Source organism: Lacerta agilis, chromosome 7, assembly GCF_009819535.1.
Source record: "Lacerta agilis isolate rLacAgi1 chromosome 7, rLacAgi1.pri, whole genome shotgun sequence".
Lineage (NCBI taxonomy): Eukaryota > Metazoa > Chordata > Lepidosauria > Squamata > Lacertidae > Lacerta > Lacerta agilis.
Genome location: NC_046318.1, coordinates 33,195,037 through 33,218,988, shown reverse-complemented (window position 1 = coordinate 33,218,988; position 23,952 = coordinate 33,195,037). Strand labels below are relative to the sequence as shown.

Sequence of the window (23,952 nt, the reverse complement as noted above, 5' to 3'; positions counted from 1 at the left end):
CCTTTGACTGCTCTGCTTCTTCTTTGTCTTCTTGACTGTTTTCACTTCTGCAGTGTAGTCAAAGCCAGTTGAGCAACAATGGGAAATAGGAGCAGAAGCCAGCATTTATAACAATAAGTGGATGCAAAAGCAAGGAAGATGTGTTGCAAAAATACGTTTTTTTAAAAAAATATATATGAAAAAATGGGAGGTGGGATGAAATAAAGATTCTGGAACTCATCTTCTCTGATTAGGCTTGGCTGATTAACCATTCCAAGCAATGTCCTCTGAGTGGTTCAGTGATTGTTGGTTTCTGATGAGGTGTCAGAGAAAGGTGTTAATTATGAGGGTTGTTTAGCGATGTGGACACTTTTCCTCTAGGATCAAAGGAGAAGCTTCTGGTTCATTTCCTTATCATAGAGGCCGCCAAGCTGTCATCAGATGGTCATTTCAACTGGTGTCCCTCAAGGTGAAAGCAATGACTGGTATAATTAAATTTTCAAGGAAGCCAAATAAAAAAAGGCCGTTTTTAAAGAGAGGATTTTATTAAAACCTCATCCTTCATGCCAACAGAATTTCCACACACCCCATACTTAGTTATTGTCTATGGAATTGGGGTATTTTTATTTCCAGACTGAGCCTAACTTGGCATTGGGTGTTTGTTCGTTTTTCCCGTTTAAAAGGAAGGAAACTCCTATATGTCTGAAATAAGAGACCTTCAGTTCTTCATGAAGCTAGATCCATTTGAGGCTGGTCCATCAGGAGAAATGGGGCACTGCCCAACCAACGTAAGCCAGCCCCCAACTGCCTGCCTTATGCCTATCTACTTATAATCAGTCCAGAGAGTGGCATTGCCTGTCAAATTCTTCCTCCTTAGTCTCAGTGTTGTTTAGCAATTTAGCAGGAAGGAAGATGGGATGAAAATAGAATTAGATTTCTGTCTATCATTGCCTCTGGCTCAACCTACTATTGGCACCTCTTCCTTCCACCTTACAGGTCCCAGTGGGCACCTATGGCTTTTTTCCATGATGTCAAGACCAGATTCCAATTTGTAAAGGATTTAGGAAATTAATTCTTTGGGTGTGGTGAACAAGGTACTGTAATCTCCCACCCATCACATTGTAGCATATAGTTACATACTACATAATCTCGACCTCATTATTTACCTTATTTCTCTCAACCCCCCCTTACTTCCCCTCTGGAATAGGATATATCTGAATGATGCCTTGAAAGCTCTTCGCTACTCTTACAGAGCTTTTAGTGTCATTAAAGCATGATCCCACAGATTCTGTGATCTCATTAAAAGTGCTTTAGAATTAATTGATCAGCTTTAAAGTGTACTGAAGTGTAGACTATGTTGTCATTGCAGCAGCCGCAGGTGGAGCCAGCAGCTTATTTACGATGCCATGGGGATGAAAAATCTGTCTGATTGTTCCTAAACTGTCTACTTCTTGTTGTCCCTCAGTAGCATGGGTGTCTTTAACAGACCTCCCTGTCGTCCCTGAAACTCTCTCTTCGGATGGATCACCTAAAGCATGTGTATAAAGCTGCAGATACCTGTATGATACCAGCAAAGGGAGGCCAGTGTGCTTCTGCAGAAATTTAAACCTGAGCCTGTTTCAGAACAACAGTTCTGCGTGCTGGAGACAGAAGGAATGGGAGGTGGAGGTGTGCTGAGGTGAAGAGCAAATCAAAAGAGCTGACCTAACTGAGGTACCTGCTAGAATGAACTTCAAGAGTGTAGCTGGAAGGCTGAATGTTAGCATGTCAGGGAGAAGTCTTTGTGGGCTGACACCAGGGAGAGTGGTACCATATGGTATCTTTATTTCAATAGGTTCTTTAATACAGTCAGAAAAGGGTGCACGAAAGAGAATATGGAATAGGTGACCATCTGTAATGTTGATATTCCTGAACAGTTCATTGTGTAACTACAGGCACAAGTACCATTGGACCTGAACCCATTCAAAGCACTCATATAATATATGCAGAAATGAGCCAGGCACTGATTTCATACAGGCTACATGTACTGTCCAACTGAATCCATTGCCATTCTACACCTGTCCTCTCTTTACAGACCTGGCCTAAGTGTTTTTGTTTTTTTTTAAGATACTAGGGCCCCCAACAAAATCAAAACGAACATTTAGTTTTTAATATCAGCCCCATCAAACTTATCATGACATATTCAACCTTTTAAACAAAATGAATGATTTCTTTAAAAGGTTGGATGTCTCATTTGAGCATCTAAACCAGCAATTGGAGTAGGGGGTGGGCAGAATCAGAGATCACAGAGGCAAAGAAATGAAGAGAGAAATGAGGAACAACAGCTGAGTGTTAAAATAGTGAGGAGAAAATCAGTCATTGGAAAACATGCTATAAATAAGGCATTACACTATAGCCTTGTGAACGCTGAAAGGGTGGAGGCATTTTGGAACGCTGAAATGTTTTTCAGATTTCTGTCTTTGTCATTTACCTGGTTCAATTTGTTTGTTTGTTTGTTTGTTTGTCCCTCCAACTCTCCAAAATCCTGAATACCCCCAATACTCAATTTAATCCAGATAACCTTCCTATTCATTCCCCACCCCCTATAAAATTCACATTCTCTTATAGTTTCACAAGTGTTTTTTAAAAAGTCATACTGTCTGTAAATTAATTCATTTCTATGTACCTTGAAAAAGAGAGAGAAGGTCGAAGAGCAGAACTATCCACCATTCCTGTCAATTTTTATTTATTCAGAACTTTTTATTTATTCAGGGTCTGAAGGCAGATGAGGCCACCATCTTGTCCTGGGAGGAGATGGAGAAGCAGGTATAAAGGAATCAGCAGTTAAGGCTTGAGCCATCTTCAGGCACTGAAAACGAGCATGTGAGAGACACCCATGCTGTGCCTATCCCCTCCATCTCCAACCTTCCCATGTTGAGTGGAAAAGTCTGAAGAGGGCTCCTAGCGTTATTTGGCTGGATGTACTTAGAAGCCACCTTACAACCAAGAAACCAATCACGAACACTCCCCCATCATTCTTCCCAACTGGAGCCCTGACATGCTCTTTGTAAACTCTCTTGAAGAGGGCAAGTGTCTACCCCTCAAGTCTATGGCTAAGAAAAGTTTAAAAAATGGAATATGTGTGTGTCATCTGGTGGGGGGATGGAAAATGGAGGGCAGCGGAAGAAAGGTTATAATAAATGTGGTGGGAGGAATTAGGGTGGTCTATGTTGCCTGCAGGGAATGCGGGTGGCACTGTGGTCTAAACTACAGAGCCTAGGGCATGCCGATCGGAAGGTCGGCGGTTCAAATCCCCATGACGGGGTGAGCTCCCGTTGCTCGGTCCCTGCTCCTGCCCACCTAGCAGTTCGAAAGCACGTCAAAGTGCAAATAGATAAATAGATACCGCTCCGGTGGGAAGGTAAACGGCGTTTCTGTGTGCTGCTCTGGTTCGCCAGAAGCGGCTTAGTCATCCTGGCCACATGACCCAGAAGCTGTACGCTGGCTCCCTCAGCCAGTAAAGCGAGATGAGCGCTGCAACCCCAGAGTCGTCCGCGACTGGACCTAACGGTCAGGGGTACCTTTACCTTTACCTATTATGTTGCCTGCAAACCCTTTTTAGGCACAGCTACCGAAATATATTTTATTTCATTCCCAAGCCTGAAGCCTCCTGCTACCGTCAAAGGGACTGAACAGAAGTCCAAGGTTCCTGATCCAGGCTGAATGGAGTGCTGGAAAGCAGCACCCTTCTTACAGTGTAGAGAAAGCACAAAAACATTTGTGGCTGGTCCCACTTGTTCTGTATAATGTAATAAGTCAAGGATGTTTGTCACGGCATCCGTAAGGCACACAACAAGCTGCCTTTACTCAATAAAATCAGCAGTCCATCTACTCTGATTATGTATTGAAAGCATTTATATTGTGTGTTTTCAGCATAGATCCCTTAACGGTAAAAACAATGCATAAAATGTACGAACTGCTTGATAAAAAGGAAAGATAAACCGACAATAAAACCATTTTCACCCAATACTTTGCAGCAGCACAGGAAAGCCAGGAGCTTGCTGAATTGCAGAGACGCTCCTCGGCGAAATAAAACTGTGGGAATACACTTCGTGGGTTCCTTTGAACCCGCGGTTATTTGCTTAATTTAATGATTATTTATGTACTATTTTATGTGTTCTTCCACGTAAAAGTGAAAGCAAAAGCAGGGCTCAGTAGGCATCTTGCCACTGAGATCCCTCCGCCTAAAATGTTAGTTCCAGAGGTTTTGAAGTTGTCAATGGTCGTTTATTCTGCTTCCCGCCTTTTTTGGGGGCAGCAGCAGCGTTTCTATTGGTAAATATATCGATCATGACGTTGCACTTGGTTATTAATAAAAGGCTGCGGCTCCCCGCTTTAGGCGTCTTTTGTTGCTTATCTTCAGTTTAGTTCAGTTTAGTTAACGGGGTTTTTGGGGAGCGGGTTGGATGGGTTGGACGGGTTTGAAGCGCGTGCAGATGTAGTTAGGTCTTAGCTTGCGGAAGATTTGGCGGTAAAGGTTTAGATAGCTTTAGTTTTAGCATAGGCTTAGATCGCGGAAGATTTGGCGGTACAGATTTAGTTAGCCTTAGCATTGCGGAAGATTTGGCGGTGCAGGGTCTGTTAGCTTAGGAAAAGCTTAGAATAGGGCTAGGAATAGTGAAGTGTAAAAGCCTATGCGGGTCAGCCAAAGACATTCAAAGAAGTAACGTTGTCTGTCTTTATTTCATCTTAATTTAAAATTTTCGGGGTCTATTTAGCCTTTATGCTTGGGTACGTAACTTTAGAGTAACTCAGGAGGTCGCAAGTGTTTGTAGATAATTTCACGAGGCATTTTCATCCGAACCACTCACGCACCTTCAGATTTAGCCTGGCGGAGAGCGGTACGGTGCGAGTTTATGCTCCAGAATTATCGGCCGCTCCGTTCGCAGGCTCGGCCGGCGCCCGTGCATTTACGCATGTGAGGTGCTGGCCGCAGATCCCCAGCAACTGGAATCCCGTGTGTAGGTGGCCTAAACTTACACGCGGGAAGCTCCAGCAAAGAATCCCCGCATAAAACTAGCATAATAAGGCATTGAAAAGCCTACAAAGAGGGGGCAGAGTGGACTCTCCCCAGCAAGTAATTCCAAAGCCTTGGGGCCAAGGCTGAAAATGTCTTGTTAAAGATAGACACGCCCACCGCTGTGTCTCAAGTGTTTGCCGTGCTTCTTAAACTTGGGTCCCCAGCTGTTGTTGGCCTACAACTCCCATCATCCCTAGCTAGCAGGACCAGTGGCCAGGGATGATGGGAGTTGTAGTCCAACAACAGCTGGGGATCCAAGTTTGAGAAACAGTGGTTTAGGGGATCAAAGGCAGAGCCTTTGATGGGGAGTGTTAACTATAGATAGGTGGATCTGCAGATATCCTAGATGGTTCAGTGCTTTCAGATTTAATGTCACTATGCCACCACCTTAATTTGAGCCTAGAAACTGTATAGTGAGCTAGTGCAACTGTTTGCAAATGGACGTTCCTGTTACCTATCTGGTCAAATAATCTGGCAGCTGCATTGTGAACCTGTTGTAATTTCTGAGTACTTTTCCAAGACAGCTCACACTGTCATCTGGAAGCAGACAGAGGTCTTTGCTAGCCAGGCTACTACTCAGATCCTCTTAACTAGAGATGCTGGTCAGTAAATGTGGGACATGCACATGCAGATCATGTGGTCTATGGTAAGCTAAGTGGCTCCTCCCAAGTGAAAACGAAATTAACATTTACCTATAAAATGTCATGCCGTCTGAAATAGAAAGACTATTATTTTTCCGTTTGTGTATAAATGGGTACTCACCGAGCTTCTGCTGCATCTCGTAGTGCTCTGTCTCCATTCTGTGATTAATATGCATCACTGATGTGTGCTAATCCAATACGCTGTGCTGTCTAATTACTCTATTATGCACAGGAAAGATAAAATATTTATTTTGTTATGTAATGACATTAAAAATACAGCTCTCACTGTTTTGTCTGTGGCGCTCTGAGATATTCTTTAAAGCAAGCAGATTGCAATGTGTATGTGCAGGATTATGAGGGGGAAAACAAATTCCACAGCATGTGGTGTTAAAATAATAAAAAAGGCCTTTGAGCATCTCCATTTTACTTTCATTCTTAAGGTGAGGACAAACTAAGAACCCTCAGGAGTAAACCCCGTGGAACTCAGAAGAATTTGCATAGGTACATGGTTGCTTGTGAGTCAGCCTTAAAATTAATGTGACTTCCTTCCAAGAAAGTGGAAGGACTGATAAGGAGCACTATGGAAATCCTTCATGGCAGTGTAAATAATCTGTGTCTGCACTGATTATATATTTCCAGGGAATTATCATTTTGGTTCATGGATCTATATGAATGTTCAAAAAAGCATGATAGTGTGGAGATTGAATTTGGCATAAGTCTTGAGAATTTGCACTCAGCTAGGGTGCAAAAGGGAAGGTGTATAATATCCTTTTCGGATAGGAACATAGGAAGCTGCCTTACATCAAGTCGGACCATTGGTCCTTTTAGCTCTATACTGTCCGCACTGACTGGCAGTGGTTCGCCAGGATTTCAGATGGGTGGCATTTCTAGTCCTACCAGGAGATGTCAGGACTTGAACCTGAGATGTTTTGCATGCAAAACAGCTGCTCTGTTACTGAAACTATGGCCCTCCTGCTGCAAAAAAAAATTCTGTTCACTTGTAGTGCTGCAATTTTTCATACAATTTGCATTTACAAAATCTCCCTGTGTTTAAACTTATTTTTAATATGCATTTCTGTTCAACTGCGAAAACACTTCCTAAATTGAAATTTAAAGCGGCAAAGGCCCACCTTCTAGAAATCAGCATAAACTATCAATATGTCTTTACTGCATATTGAAATTTGAAAACCAGAGCCAGTGTACCATTTGCCTTGCTACCAGCTTGTTGAATATAGAAACAGTTAGAAAGGGTGAAATTAAGTCTTCTGCTTCTGGGTTCAGCTGGAATCAATCAAAAGAGCTCTGTGTGATTTAGCACCCATTTGCTTTGGCTTAGAGCTGGTTAGCCATCTTACTGTACTTGTGGAACGTGGGAGTCAGTGCAGCCTGTGGAGGATAAGTTTAATGGGTCAGCTATTCTTCTTCTTCTTATTTGGTGATCACTCGTAGCTGAGTAAGATTGTCTTCCATAAGCAGGGTTTAACAATGCTTACGCTTATTAATAACAAAACAGCCACATTCTGCACCTTGTGAAGTTTCCAGGGGGTCCTAAGAGTGCACCCACGTTACAGTGGTCCATTGGGAGGTTATAAAGTAATAGACAACTCCAGTGAGAGCTGTACTTTATTAATCTAAGAGAGAAAATGTGCTTTATAATTTGAATAAATTATCAATTTTTCAGAACTCCTGTCTCTCTGTGTGTGTGTGTGTGTGTGTGTTTATGTGTATGTATACAAACCCATAGACATTTTACCAGATGTGTACTAACAATTCATACAATGCTCTGATATACAGTACATTCAGTTTTTCTCTGAAATTTCAAAGTGTCATTGCATTTTCTACCAAGGCTGTTCAGTTCTGCTGATTTCAGATGGATCGAAGGACAGAAATGCATGTAGCTATGGAAGATCCATAATCGGATGTCCCACTTTTTTGTGAGTTGCATTAGTAGGAGGGAGAGAATATCAGGACTGTGGCACTGGGGAAGGGGTATAATATCCTACCTTCCCCCACTTTCTCTGCAAAACAGACTCACAGCTACTATTTGGCCTATACAGAAAAACACACTAGTACCTATATGTTTTGTGCTGTTTATTTATTTCATAAAACGTATAGACCGCTTGATTGTAAAAGAAAAACCTCAAAGCAATTTACAAATTGGTCAAATATTTTCAGAAGGGGATGACACAAGGACATATTTAAACCCACTCCCCTTTCACTTCATTTCAACGGAACCTCCAATGTAAGGCAACCATTACTTTTAAAACAAAACAAAACAATGGAAAATCATATCACAGATTTCCCATCATGTACTTAGCCCATGGTAGACAGGATAGCAGCTTCTGATTGTATACATTCAGGGGAGTGACCATTATTTGTGCTTAAAATCTGTATGACTACATGACCCTTTTCAGCGTGCCCCCAAAAGCAGCATATGATTACTAATATACAATAAGACCACATAATGGATCTGTGCTGTATTGTGCATATAACAACATTTTCTTTGTGCCAACTGCTTTACAGTCTCTGTCTTGTAGTCATTAAACATTAAATCCTGGGAGACCATTCACTGTTCTCCCATAGGAGAAGCACTGTTTGTTCTTCGGGTTTTTAAGTGTCCTAGGGTTAATATATCTCCTCCCTCCCCCCATGCCAACCAGTAGTTTAATATTGCCCATTGGGATTGTTATTTTGAGATGGGGATTTTGTTTTGTTTTTTACTTTTGCTCCAAGTGGGGTCTTGCTTTAGGTGTTTCTTTCACGGTGTTTAATTAATATATATTAAACATTAGTACTTGTAGCACTGTATGTGTAGTTTTAATTGTTAAGTTGCCTACAGTAGTGTTGGGTAAATTATTTATTTATTTATTTATTAATTATTATTATTATTATTAATTTCACAGACAAGAAACTATATAAAAATGTGTGTGGGTGTGTTTCTGCTTGAATGCCTGTTCTTTGGGTCCAATATCGCAATGTGAAGTCTGTGAGTCCCACAATAATAATAATATTACCTTCCTCTGCATTCAGTACAGGTGTGGTGATGGTGGTGGATGGGCTTGGTTACCAGTTAGGATGCCAATGGCACAAAGCGATTTCATAGGCTGAAAGCAAAGGATTTGCTCAAGGATTTGACTTGTTCAAAGCTACCCTGCAAGTCCAAGACTAGGAAGAACTCAGTTACTCAAACCAGCCCCTGCACTGCTTTGTGGACCACGTTGGGTCTTAACATCATGAATTCCTCTAAACCTTGCTTTGTTTTCACTCTTACTATTGTAACGAGCTGGTTTATGTCATGTCATATATTTTTTTAAAAAATTGAGGGTGGTTCCTGTGGTGAGATTATTAGCAGAACTGCCTTTGCCGGGCACCTACTTTAGCTATGCCTAGCCGCATCAAGGCATTCAACTTCCAAGCAAAGCCTGGAAGGTATTTGAAATGGCAAGGCTGTAGTTTCACTTTGCTCCACAACCGTGCAGCAAAACGGACCTTGTGCAGCAGGGATAAGTCAGAAATGGTGCAGCGTGTAATGTATTCCAAAGCTCTGGTTAACTGCAGACACCCGTTCACACTTGTCTGGAGAATGGAGACAAAAGTGGAAAGGGGCAGGGTAGCACTAGAGTAGTTTCCATCAAATCTCCCAAAACAGCACTTAAAAAAAGAATATTCTTAGTAATTTTCTGCCGTTCAAATAATCTACACAGACATCTTGGTAGCTTAATCAATGCCTAGCATACTGTATTCTGTAGTCAAAATGTGTAGAGGGAAAGAGAGTGAGCTTTGATTTATAAACATCATTTGCCGACACTCTTCTTTGGTCCTTTTGATGGACAGTTTTAAGACAAAATATTGCTCCACCCTCGTTGCTATTTTTCCCCCTTAAGTGAATCTCTCATTTAAATCAGACGGCTTCTCCCAGCAAGATAGAAGGGATGTTATCCACCGAAACAAATTAGGAGAAACAGATGCTTGAATGAAAACAATAGAAATGATAAAGTGGCTGAAAAATTGGTTATTTAATTCAGACTATGTACTACAGACCAATATTAAATGACCTCATATTAAGGCAAGCAGGTTGCTAATTAAAGCTAACGCCGGAGAGGTAGGCGACTTCCCCCCTTCTCTCCCCCCGCCCCAACATGGATCCATGTTAGAACTTGGATATTTTCCCTCCCTCCCTTCAATCTATCTAGCCGGAGACTTCACCTCGGTTGACAGCTACGGCAAGCCTAAACTGACAGCTTTTCAAAACCCGCTGAAGAAACCCAGCATTAATTAAGTCATTGCTGGACTGTAATTTCCTTGAGAAGTAAAAAATTCTCACACAAGAAAAGGTTACAGAGACCTTTTCTGTGTCAAAATTACCATGCTGCATGAATATTAATGCTCTTAATGAAGACAACCTTTGCTTCATCAAGAAGGTTCTGGAGCAGGTGCCAAGGCTGAAGACTCATTCTGTGGATTCCCCCCCCCCCACTCCATGAAAATAGGCGCAATGGGTTTGCCTCCCCCCCTTCTAAAATCAACATTCTCCACATGACCTCTTCCTCCCTCCCCCCCTTTTTTACAGATAGGGAAGAAGAAGAAGAAGAAAATCTTCACCCTCTACTTTGAAATCAAACATTTAAAGATTTCATTCAAGACATTAGTCAGGGTTCATAGACAGAAAGAGAGAAGAAAGGGGAGGGGGATTTGAGGGGCTTATTTATACAGATCTCACACATGCTTAAATAGATCATAGCAGCGTTCATGTCTAATATTGCCCCAGGGTGCTCCCGGACACATTTATTCCAAAAGGTTTCTGATGAAAGCAACCATTTAGGAGCCAAGGGGCAGCTCTGGCCTTCCCCTCAGGGGCTATGAGAGTTTTCTGTTCTACAAGGAGAGCAGCTGAGGGGGAGAGGGTTGTCTCTTGCACTCAGCGCAAGGCCTCTCTCGTCAGAGATGGGGAGGGGGCTTGAGATCAGTTGTGCCTGCCTTTTCTCATCTGTCCTGAAAGAGAGAATTCTGAAGAGGTCTCTCTGTAGGGAGAAACTACAGAGTTGGCAAAGAAGGGGGGCTGTGCCTTCCTGGACGCCTTATTAAGAGGCAGGAGATTAAGCATTTCTCTCTATGTGAAACATGTGTTTTCTCTCCTTCCAGTATATAAGGCTATTGTTTTACCTCCCATTCTGCCACACATTTTACTACACACCCACACCCATATGCCATATGTGGCAAGGTCCTGTTTGTTTCCCATGGGGTAGGATTCCCTAGATAGCTCAGTTGGTTAGAGCATGGTGCTGATAATTCCAAGGTTGCAGGTTCAATCCCCGTATGGGACAGCCACATATTCCTGTATTGCAGGGGGTTGGACTAGATAGATCCTCAGGGTCCCTTCCAACTCTACAACTCTATGATTCTCTATGATTCTATGATCAAACCATTCACCCAGTTTGGCCATTTGTGAGGGTTCATAATGAAATGTGAAACTTGGGCATGAAGGTGAAATGACGTACCCATCAACTGCCATGATAAAATTGGAGCATCCCGGTTTTGGGAGCTGTTCTCTCAGCACGGCACCCAAAAATGTACGACCACGGAGGCTCAAAACATGCATTTGCAGGCAAGACACATGGGATCACGAACACATGGTATTGTGTGAGGTCACGATCCCACACATTTTGCCCCCAAATGTACATTTTGAGGTTTTATGATTTCACGTGGGTCACAGGACTCTCTGGGAACATGGCCATGTTCTGGATGTAAAAATGTTGGAGGATATTAAATGACTTCTGTCAGATTACAGAAAGTAACTGGTGTTGGAAACAAAATTAAAAAATAAAACTAGCCTTTTCATTCCAATGCATTCATTAAAGAATGCTGCCTATCACAGGCATTTGGTTTGCTGCGGCCTGAACTAGGCTGTAGATGCACTCAGTAGCTGTTCCCTTAAGTGTACCCTTTTTCAAACTCAGATTGCCAGAAAGGTGGGGCAGGGGGGGGGAGAGAAAAAGAGAATAATCAGGATCAGTACACAAGCATGTGGGTAGGGGGCTTTTGCCCTTTGCCTCCACTATGATCCCAGTTCAGACTGGGGGCTTTGTACTGAGAATTTGTATAGGAAAAGAAATAGTCCCAATCGCCTCAGTAGGAGCTCCCCTGCCCCCACATGCAGATTGCTGACATGAGCCCTGAATCTGAATAGGTACCACAGCGGGGGGCAAAGGTTTAAAGCCCCCCACCTCCATGCTAGGGTTTTGTGTCTCTCCCAAATAGCCTGCACTTAAAGAGGAGAGATGTGGAGCAAATGTATTGTTTACACTGGCTCTCAAACTGAAATTAGGTTCTTCTTTAGGTCATTTGTTTGTTTGTTTTGTTTGTTTATTGAAGCTCTTAGTAAGGATAGCAATGAGTGTGATGGCAGGGCTGGGCTTTGCAGTTTGTAAAAGGTATAAAACACCCCAGACTGCATTCTGAGGGTGTGCAGATAGGGAAGCTTTATTCTGCTCTGCACCTGTTGCTTTGTCAGACAAACCAGTAAAAGAAACCTTGAAAAGATGCCTGGAGTTTTCTTCTGGTCTTTTCTGGGAGCCTGTTCATCTGCGCTACATTTCCACTTCAGCTCAGCATCAAAAATTGTCTTCATATCTCAGCTCATCTGACTCATGTACGTTGCAATGAAAAAGTGCACCAGCAGAGCAGTTTCCAGCTATTACAAAACACACAGCTGAATACCTTTTTCACAACTTGAAGACTTGGGTGTATGAAAATGTAATGCAATGAATTGGCCAGGGGGCTATTTTCCCCTTTATCTAAAAGGCTTTTACCAATAGTGGGAATGTGTTCTGAAAGTCAACCAGTGAAATGAAATAAGATACTCTAATATTTGAGTTCACTTAGGTCGCTTTCCTAAAGGTATGTTAAAAGCAAAATAATTAAGACAATGCATATTTTAAAGCTAAAAAGTAGACTGAAGTATTCATCAGTTCTGCTCTGTTTGTAAGTGCTAATAAGTTTGCAAAGCTTATCTCATGTTAATTAACTCATGTTAATTATGTCATGTTAATAAATCTGCAGAAGAATCAAGTTCTTGCAAGCAGCTTTCTTTGTATTCTATTTGTACCACGAGCTCAGAGAGTCGCTGTGTTTTGCATTTGAGCACATGAAAGATATAGAAGATGTATACAGATTAAAATACTGCAGTGACTGCTGAAATAAAACTATCACCAGCCAAATAAACCTTTTTACACCCCCTCCACAAAAAGATATTCATGCTCAGCCTTTGTAGCCCTCCAGTGGCCCAAAGCTTGTGAGCAGCCACCAATAATATTCCTTTTGTGTGAGTTCGCCATTCATACCTGATGCATAGAGGGCATTGCACACTAACGGGGATCTAAACTGGTAGTAGGGGACCAGCAAAGGAATCAGTGATAACACGGACACAATGTGCAGCTGCTGTCAAAAAGGTGAATTCCATGCTTGATATCATTAGGAAAGCGACTGGAAATAAAACTGCCCATATAATAATTCCTCTACACAAATTTATGATGCAACCACATTGGAATACTGTACATGTTTCTCTTCATCTCATCTCAAAATGGATGTTGTGCAGCTGGAAAATATGCAGAAAAAGGCGACTAAAATGATGAGGGGACTGAAGCAACTCCTCTATGAGTTCTTGGAGTAAGAGAATGACAGTATCACATCCTTGGACTGGAGTGGGCTGGGGGCACTGACCCCACAGGTTCATCTAATAGGAGCCCCTTTTGGGGGTGGCTGTGCATGCCCTTCAGCTTCAGAGTCTGACCTGATGAAGAGGAATCCAACTCCTGGCTCGCTGACATGACCACAGTGGGAAACAAGATGTTGGGCCAGATAGGCCTTCTGTTCTTATGTCCATAGGAAGGAGACCCTTCTGTGTTTGTGCCATTTGTTTCTTATGCATACAGAGTGTTAGGAAGATACTGTTGTGAGTTTGGTAAGGGTAGGTGCCTGGTACCTAAAGATGTATAAGAGTCCAGCCAAACCTCCCTAGGGAAAGCATCCCATAAACGAGGAGCCACAGCAGGAAAGGCCCATCCTCATGTTGCCACCCTCAACAATATATGAACATTCAGCTTCACTGGGTCTTCATGAGTTCTAGTGTTATATGAGAGAGAGAGAGAGAGAGAGAGAGAGAGAGAGAGAGAGAGAGAACTTTTTGTATCCACTTTCTCCATGTTATGTGTAATTTTATAAACTTCTGTCATGTCACCTCTTACTTGCCTTTTCTCTAAACTAAGATCTCCCAGACCCTGCAATCTTTCCTTATAGGGGAGTTGCTCCATCCCCTCGATCATTTTGGTTGTCTTTTTCTGAACCTTTTCCAATTCAAGAATATCCTTTTAGAGACGAGTGACCAGAACTGTACAGGGGATTCCAAATTTGGGGACACCTCCTGTCCTAGGTGTCCAATGGTTCCTTAGGCTCACTGGCATTGTGGAGATCTGCTGGTGGTTCATACTCCTTTTACTCCTCATCTGAGGAGACCTCAGGTTTGAGGTTCTCATTTGTCTGCTTATAAGAGAAGGATGTATGTATTTACCTTATCTTACTGGACTCAAGCTGGAAATGAATATTGGTTATTTGGGCAGACCTCCCACTTTTAAGTCTTTGCCTTCCAGGCTTGCTGCTAAAATGCCTACGGAATCGTGGGAGAATTATTCCAGGCCAAAAAAAGGGTCTGCGCTGTAAGCGGAATAAGGTAAATGAGGGGTGGGGGAAGATTGGCAAATTGGCTATTAATTTTACTTTTCATGTTTACTTACCAGTCACTCATGATCTAATCACAGTCATGTTTAATGTATAAAAATAAATCTGAATATTTACTGTTGAGACATGTAATGCCCTATTTATATTAAAAAGGTAAACCAGTGATATATCTTTATGGGTGCCGATGTAACGGCTATTAGATTTATAATATAGAGAAGAAACATAATTTTATTAGGAAGAGCAATAGTTCACAATCCTATTATTGTTTATTGCTGACGTCAGGACTGAACTAATAATAAGAGTCATGTAACAACTGCATATAATAAAAATAAATGTTGATTGCATTTGCAGGCAAAGGGATCTTTTGAAAGAAAAATGCTGATTTGAAAAGCCCACTCTCTGTTGCTTCCAGATATCGGGCAGGGCCCTTTCTCCTAGACCTCATGAAAGTGGTATTGGTGGCCGTGCTGTGGGTTTAGAGCAAGGAGCAGTGACAGGCAATTAGATGCATATAAAGAACTTTACATTGTTAAGTTCCTGAACTAATAATGATTCTTTGAGAAAGGAGGGGGGATTTGGAGTTAGGGGTGATTTGGTTCATTTCAAAAACAGATGCTTCAAGTCTAGGGGATATTGTTCTTGGCATCACGGCGAAGTCTTTTAAAGTGAAGAATAGGTTTTTCCTATATGGTCCTCAGGGCTTTCCTCAGGTTTAAAAATATCTAAAAAGCCTAAGAGAATAAAAAACATTTATACTGGGTACAAAAAATAACAGTGCAGGTGCAAGGCAAACTTCCCTGGAAAGATTCAGGTAGGTAGCCGTGTTGGTCTGATGCAGTCGAAATGTATAATTTTTTTTTTAATTGTCCAGTAGCACCTTAGAGACCAACTAAGTTTGTTCTTGGTATAAGCTTTCGTGTGCATGCACACTTCTTCAGATACACTGAAACAGAAGTCACCAGAACTTCAGGCCTATTTAATTGCTCATCTTCTAACATTGTGTATGCCATCAAATGCCAGCAGTGCCTTTCAGCTCTCTATATTGGACAATTAGGCCAAACCCTAGGCCAAAGGATAAATGGACATAAATCTGACATCAGGAATCACAAGACAGAGAAGCCATAGAATGTCCTGGGAGACTGAAGTGTTCTCCTACTGGTTACTCTGTCCTGAGATTCCTGATATCAGATTTATGTCCATTTATCCTTTGGCATAGGGTTTGGCCTGTTTGTCCAATATAGAGAGCTGAAGGGCACTGTTGGCATTTGATGGCATACACAATGTTAGAAGATGAGCAATTAAATAGTCCTGAGATGGTATGTTTGATGTTGTTGGGGCCAGTAATGGTGTTGTCCGGGTGTATGTGGCAGCAAAGTTGGCATCTGGGTTTATTGCAGGCTCTGGTACCAGTGTCCATGTTAAGTCCTGTTGTTGCATTATTGTGGGTGAGGAGTTGTTTAAGATTGGGTGGCTGTCTGTAGGCGATGAAAGGTCTTCCTCCCAGAGCTTGAGAAAGAGAACTGTCATTGTCTAGGAGTGGATGTAGATCTCTGATGATGCGTTGTACTGTTTTAACTTGGGAGCTGTATATGATTACTAGTGGTGTTCTGTTATTTTCTTTTTTGGGTCTGTCTTGCAGCAAGTTCTCTCTGGGTATCAGTCTGGCTCTGTTGATCTCTTGTTTAACTTCATCAGGCGGATATTCAGTTTTAAAGTTGTAGTCAAAGGCTGTACCACACACAGAGTGCTGTAGTAATCCAACCTTGAAGTTAACCAGGGCATGGATAACTGGGCTGGTCTGTTTAGGAACTCATTGCCAGGGCAGACTGAAGTGATATTGAGCTTTTGCAACTGGAAGGACGGCGTAGATTATTTATTAATGGATTAGGTGAGAATGTGTAACTGGAAGGATGGTGAGGATTATTAATGAATGGATTAAGTGAGAATCATCAGCACTTACTAAAATCTCTAGATAAGCACTTGAACATGAGATCATATGAAAAAGGTAAAGCATATTTACAATGTTAAACTGGCACAGGGGCACAGACTAACTGAAATCTGAGCCATGGTGAAAACTATACAGAACAAGTTTATTATTACTAACACAGCCAATGAAAGCTCATCAAGTTTTACCTATTACCCTCAAGATCTAAAGATAGTGTTGTTGTTTTTTAAATGATGTGTCTAATACCTATATTGTCGTTTGGTTAGCAACAGGCAAGGGGGCCAGAGTTTGTGTTTTTTTTTAAAAAAAGAATGAAATCCCATGGAAAAGCGATTCAATTCTATATCCATTTAGACTTAAAAAAAAATCCCAGCCTTAATCAGCATGGTTGTTTATGGTACATCTTTCCAAATAAGATTGCTGTCTTGCAAGCACTGTAGATGCCACTTTGTTACATCTAAACTGCTTACGAGACAGCACTTGTATCTGATAAGGAGAAGCACAGCCATACATATTTATTTATATTTGAACTCTTGCCCTCCGTACTGCACTGCGGGTCATGTATCTGCTCCAAAACCACCTTATTAATTTTCTACTGGTATTCTAGGTATGATGGTTAGACTGAGTCTCATAGTGATCCAAGCTTGAAAGGCTCTTTTTCTTTCTTTAACTCTTAAGCCACTAGAATGTATAATAAAAAGGTGTTTGTGGGGAGTCAAGCATTTTGTTAGGTGCTGGGAGAATGACTCAAATCAAAACTTTATTTCTGTCCCTTGCTGGTGCATATCTCTGTATGTCCATTGCTATGAATATATATATATATATATATATATATATATATATATATATATATATATATATGGATAATGATGTCATTTGATTAATAAAGAAATTACAGAAGGCAGTTAGCTGGAGAGAGTATGATCTATTAAAATAAGTTTCATTTCAGCATTCTCCTAGCATATATGAGCTCCCTTATATCAGCTGTTTCAGAAACATTCCTAGAGTTCGGCACATGACGTAATCCAGTGATCTGCTGCAGGGCTCTGATCCACACACAGAGTTACTTCGCTCCTGTGGGAATACACTCCGTGGGTGCGCTTGCACCTGCAATTATTTGTACCTGTTTAAATGTCAATTATGTGCACTTTTTAACGTATACTTCCGAGTTAAAGCAAAAGTGAAAGCAGGATCCAGTAGGCGTCTTGCCACTGAGATCGCTCCACTTAGACTTTTTGGCTCCAAAGGTTTAAACTTGTTAATGGTCAGTTAATCTGCTTCCCGCCCTTTTCAAGGGCAGCAACAGTGTTCTGATTGGTAATAGTATTGATCATGACGTTGTCTGTTCGTTGTCAATAAAAGGCTGCGGCTCCCCGTGTTGGGCAGATAGTCGGGTGTTTAGACGGAGTAAGGAACGGGTAGGTTAGAACGGGGGTTGATTGGGTTGGTTGGGTTAGAAGAGCGTGCAGGAGGTAGAAAGGGATAGATCGCGGAAGATATGGCGGTAAAGGGTCAGCTAGCTTAGAAGATTTTAGAGCGGACAAGCCCAGAGAGAAAGTTGCGTGAAAAGGTACAGAGAGAAGAAAAAGCCCACGCGGGTCAGCCAAAGCCATCAAAAGAAACCATGGTTGTCTGTCTTCATTTCATTTAGGTTTATTTTTTTTACTGTTTATTAGCGCTTTTATTTGGCCGCAGTTTTGGCCACCTTTTATTTAAGTACTTTGCTTTAGGGAACAATTTAGGAGGTCGCAAGTGCTTGCAGATACATCTACGAGGCAGTGATTCATCCGAACTACTCATGCACCCTTCAGATTCAGCCTGGCGGACAACCTTCTTCACGGCGCGGTGTGAGTTAAGCTCCGGAATTACCGGCTGTCCCGTCCGCAGGCTTGGCCGGTGCCCGTGCAAGGACGCACGTGAGACGCTGGCCACAGATCCCCCAGCAACTGGTATCCCGTGTGCAGTTGACCTTGTCCTGCACGCGGGAAGCTCCAGCGAAGAATCCCCGCACGCTCCAATGGCTTTTCACTCACTTCAGTAGATTGGTCAGTTTTGTGCTCTAAACCAGGGCGGTTTTCATCCCAAGTGAAAGTACAAAAGTGCTTCAACACAGAACCATGGTGGGCCACTCACTGCCTTGTTGTGTGTGGTGAAGGGGGAACGAAGCAATTGTGTGTGTGTGTGTGTGTGTGAGAGAGAGAGAGAGAGAGAGAGAGAGAGAATTATTTTATTGATATACTTATTCAAGTATAGCAAGTTTCAGAGGGAATTCTCTTCTTTTCGCTGATATGGATTTAAAGGGAGGTTTAGTCCACATGTAAGTCCATTGGGTGGGGTTAACTTCATAGCCTATGCCACCCACCCATTGTTTTTTTTATTGCATCAAGGGGGTTTGTGGGGCTTTGGAGCAGTGTTTTGTATATTGTGGTTACAGGTGGGTAGCCGTGTTGGTCTGCCATAGTCGAAACAAAGTAGGAAATTCTTTCCAGTAGCACCTTAGAGACCAACTGAGTTTGTTCTTGGTATGAGCTTTTGTGTGCATGCACACGAAAGCTCATACCAAGAACAAACTCAGTTGGTCTCTAAGGTGCTACTGGAAAGAATTTCCTACTTTGTTTTGTATATTGTGGATACCATCCCCTTGCATTGTCCCATTGTCTTTAGGAGAAGGTTTTTGAAGGTGGTCAAGGACCTAGAGGCTGTTGATTTTACTACTGGATTGTTCTAAGAAGCCATGCAGTTGGTGGTGTGGTAGCCAGGGTATTTGGGTGTCCCCTAGCTTGTTTTGTATTTTTTTGTGTCAATATGGGTTTGTTGTTTTTGTATTAGTCTGCTAGGAGATATAGGCCTTGGGCTTGCCAGGTTTTTATCTGGCGATTTTGTGCTGTGTGGTGGAATAGTGGGTGGTGAGCCAGCAGGATTAGTGGGAATGGGGTTGGGGACAGTTTGCCTACTTCTTCCTTCCATGCTTGAAGCATGCATGGTCTGTGTGAACCTGTTTAGTGTTGTGGGGATTTTCCTTAGTTTGTTTTGGAGGAAAGGGCATACTGTGGTGTGAGTGTTTTCGATTATGTCTCTCTCCAAGTGTACCCATTGTTTGGTCTCATCTTCTAGAATGTATGGGATTATGTGATGCACTTGGTTGGTGATGTAGTATTGATCTATGTTGTGGATTCCTCAGCCTCCTTCTGAGGTGGGGAGATGCATGTGTTTGGGGCTTATTCTTGGCTTTTTGTGTGAGAACATAAACAAGTGTATTTTTTTCTGCCATCATCTACAGGCCTCATCATCCGTTAAATTGGGGTGGCCATCCAGGTCTTGATGTGCTCCAGCTTCTGCCAAGCTCAGAAAATATGGCCAGTGGTTGGGGTGGTGGGTGTTGCAGGTCATGGGTTATTCACACCTGCCTTAAATGTTTAGGTGTACACTTGACAATGTAAAATGTGAATGTGCTCAAACTAATTGGCATACATAAGCATCATGGGTTGTATCCAACTCAGATCTGCTCAGAGTTGAACAAATGAAATAAATGAACCTAAATTACTCATGCTAACTAATTTCAACGGGTTTCCTCTGAGTAGGACTAACATTGACTACAATGCCATATACTATACCACTTTGTTTTTTGGCAAGCAGCACCAGGAAGGTTGGTAGCAAGGGAATGTCATCCTCACACTGAGAAAGTTTCCCCAGGTCTGTCATATAGGAACACCAATCAGGTAATTGAATTTAACTGCAGCTTTCTGACCTGGAAGATGAGTAACCAGTGGCTTGGGAACCCTATGCTGCAGAATGTGAAATTTGCAAGACAGAATAATCAGACTTATTACTGATCTTTTCTGTAATTCTGGGGATTTCTTTCATGTGTTTCTTATTTACATTTTGTACATTTGCCTTTTACAAAATTAAGAAAATTTAAATAAATAAGCAAACAAACTTCTGCTTGGTGTGATCTTCACGTGGGTGAACCCTTAACATGTTACAACCCCTGGGATCAGTTTATCTTTTGTTAGATGTATCTGATATTGATGGCACTTTGGCTAAGGGAAAGCACATGTTTCAGAGTCCCTTTGGAGCGCTAGCAGAGGTGGAGAAAACATGAGGCGATCTGCTACCACAGGCAAGAACATACAGTGCAAAGACTGCCTAATACCCAGGTGAAAAGTGATTTGGTGCTCACATGCTGGGAATTGATAGCAGAAAAACACTGAAGAGCTCTTACTCAATGTGTGACATTACAAGCCTCCAGACTTTTTTCTTGACAGTCTCTAATAGCACAGCGGAAGGAGGTTGACATATCAGTATAGTCAAGCCAACTTCCCTTCCATACATCATTCAGTCTAAAAGGTGAAAAAATGCAGTTCTGCGCTATTAAATACCTAATAGCAGATGTTTTGTTCCTTAGGAAAGCAAACTATCAAACGGTGTCACACAAGGGCCTCCTTCACATCTGTTACTGTGTGTTCAACAAAACAATATTACACTGCAGGATAGTTGTGCTAAATTTATTACTGCAGCTTTAAAAAAAACAAAATCGCAAATAGGTCCAGCACCTCATGGGTTGCAGAACTAAAACTGTCATTGTAGACTTGGGGACCACACTGACAAAAAACTTTTTAAGAATCCACAGAGAAAAAAGCAAAGCAAAGTCTATGTTTGTGCAGTCTTAGAACAACCCCAACTGAAAGCTGCTTTGGGAGATATAACCCCAGTTCTCCCTTCAACCTAACGTCTGTATCTGATAAGTGTGCACATGTATTTTATGCAGCCCCTATAGCAGACTGAATACTTTGGGTTGTCTGCTGAGAATACGGTAAGTCTAATATAAACCAGGGAAAGTAAACTGCTTTTCTCTTCACAGTTATGTCACTGCAAAAAATGGGGGGGGCACACACCACCCCCAACAAATAACCTTGCAGTCAAAAAGATACACATTTGTATTTGTGCCTGAGTGCATGTGTATAAATCTCTCCTATTCCCTTTCATAAACTGTAATTGGAGAGGTCCAAAACTGCGCCTCAGAAATCAGAGCCACAATGAGGTTATACCTGCTCCCTTTGTTGTGGAATTTAGACCCTAAGAATCCATGTTGCTGATTATCATGGGACCTACTTTCTTGTGCTGCGAGAGGGGGTGACATTGCATTGAACCATTTGCTGCTGTTTGGGATGAATTCACCACAGTATGCCTGCTAGAACAGGAAGACTGGATTGCTTGCCCCTCCATCTCCCATCTAAAGTGGGGCAACAGGATTCAAAAAAGGAAGCCATAGTGGACTTGGGTTTATTATACCTGCAGAGATTATCCTTCTTGATATTTACATTAAATGCAGTTGTTTCTTCTGGTTTGAATGAAAAATGACATTTAAAGCATCGTACGTGACGAACCATGTTAAATACTTACAGGATTTTGTCCCTTGTCACTTTGACTCATCTAATTATTTGCAGTATTGTGATCTCTTTTGACCCTTTGTATAAATTTTAAGCAACTCCTTTCCTGTCATCAACAAACTGCATTTCACTGGTATGAGTGCAGTAAATGTTGAGATAGCTGAGACAAGCCCTTTTAGAATTCATTAATTAACCTTGGGTATTTTTAGGTACAATATGGTAGATTTATCTTTAAAACCTTTAACTCACTGTGCAAAGATTTTATACTAAAAATGATTTTAATCCTATATGCACATTCTAAAATGATAATATGTTATTGTATATCATTCAGTTAACCCTCATTTGAAGTTCCTCTGGGTTAATTTTTTTTTTTTTTGTCTTTTTGGTTCCTTACATTACTTTGCTTTTCTATTGCTTTATTTGTAACGTTACCATCTACATGGATTAAACTGTCTCCTTCAAAATGGATTTGAGTGGACCAGCCTTCCTGGGAGCTTTGTACCAGAGATTGCTTTGCAATTGGGAGTGAACACAATACTTACATGGGCAAGCATAAGCTCTGATTAATATTCGATTACTGAATTGTGGACCAAGCCCTGAATCTGGAATATATACTTCTAGATCTGGCTCTGACCAGTGATGATTGTACACTGACCATGTACAGTGTAATGCATCAGGAAGTCTGCCTAATGACCAATGAAATATGCCCATAAGCAACAAACAAACAAACAAACAGAGGCATGGGTGTCTTTTCACCTATATTTAGGAATGTGTTGGAACTTGTGTGTCACTGTAGCCTACAGACAGGAAGTGAAGGCAAGAAAAGAAAGTATAAAGTTAGTTGCAAGCCAGTTAGCTGTGGTGCATGCATGATGAGCCTCCTTCTCAGCTGATCTGCACAAATCAGCAGAGGAGGGGGAATGTGTGTCGTGTGTGTGTGCAAAAGGTGTACATGAGAGTTGTGGGGTGGTCACATCCACCATGCGCATGTGGCCCCTGGTGAGTGGACAGAGTGAATGCCAACTTTTTCTTAGCTACCCCAGTGTTGCATGCATGTTTAGTGAATCATCCAGTTTTGCTCAAAGTTATACTTAGATTTGAAAGAACTAAATGTGCCTAAGCAGTTACGAGACCTAGGATACAGAGGACAGGCTTTGTTCTCTTGGACGTTATATTCCTTCTTGCTGGTGTTTCCAGCCCTCTGTCTGAAGCCTACATTTCTCCATCAGTAGACTGTGCAAGCTCCCAATACTTCTGGCATTTCCCGGCTCTAATCTCTCAAATATCTGTCCTGTACAACAGCTGTATGAAAGTGTGGACACTCTTTCCATGAAAGGATTTCCCCAAAGGAAACAAAAGCTGCTTCTCTGTGCCTCCCTGTCTGCAGTATCCACATTCTTATTCTTCTCATTAGGTCGGACCTGTCAGGCAGACCCCTGCAATATCACAGCATAAGGTGACAGGTTTCAGTGAGTGACAAAGTCTCTTTACTTGCTACAGAACAGCCAGTCTGCCACTTTTGTACGGCGAAAAAGGATCATATTCTCTTCCCCCCTCCCTTCCACTGCTTCTGCCCAGCTGAGCTTCTGGTAATCGTGTCTCTTTGCTTCCAATGCTGCTTTGCAGCACCACTCACTGTTTGCTAGACAATGTGAAATAAGGCTAATTTTTCTGACATGATATATTAAGATTTTGAAAATGTATGGTGCAGAAAAGTAAACTGAATAGAACTGTGTGTGAGAGAGAAGCTCTCCAGATTATTATCATTTATAATGGCAACTGACAGCTGTCTACCAAAGGCAGGGCCGGGGTGTAAAAAATCTGAATCCTTGCTAAGGAAAAAAGAGTGTAGGGTAGATAAACATCTTGTCAGTACAAATGTCGCTGCTTGCCAGACAAAATGATCCTCCCCTCTCCAATGTGCCATTCTGGGGGTTCTCCCACATACATGCTAAGCCAATTTGGGGAGGGGCAAGGAAGAGGAGAGGGGAACCCACTGCAGAAGCAGAACACCTTGCACAGGGCTTATATTGATGGGGCTTATAAGGCAAATCCTGCTCATAGCAACTAGAAGAAGGTATAAGATAAGCCATCGATTTATTTAAAAGAGTGTAATTTATAACTTTTAAAGTTCAGCAAGTATTGCTATCATCATTACTACTGGAAGCAGTGTTAATTAAGTTGTCTGCAACATGTCATTAATTA

General features: G+C 41.8%; 1 long non-coding RNA gene across 1 annotated transcript in view; it reads right to left on the bottom strand.

The window, feature by feature from the left end:
• Positions 1-5,428: 5,428 nt before the first annotated feature.
• The window catches only part of LOC117049818, a 59,020-nt gene continuing 40,496 nt past the window's right edge, over positions 5,429-23,952 (bottom strand). The window contains exon 3 of the long non-coding RNA XR_004427014.1: positions 5,429-5,898. This is a non-coding gene — a long non-coding RNA (uncharacterized LOC117049818). The remainder of the gene's footprint in view (positions 5,899-23,952) is intronic.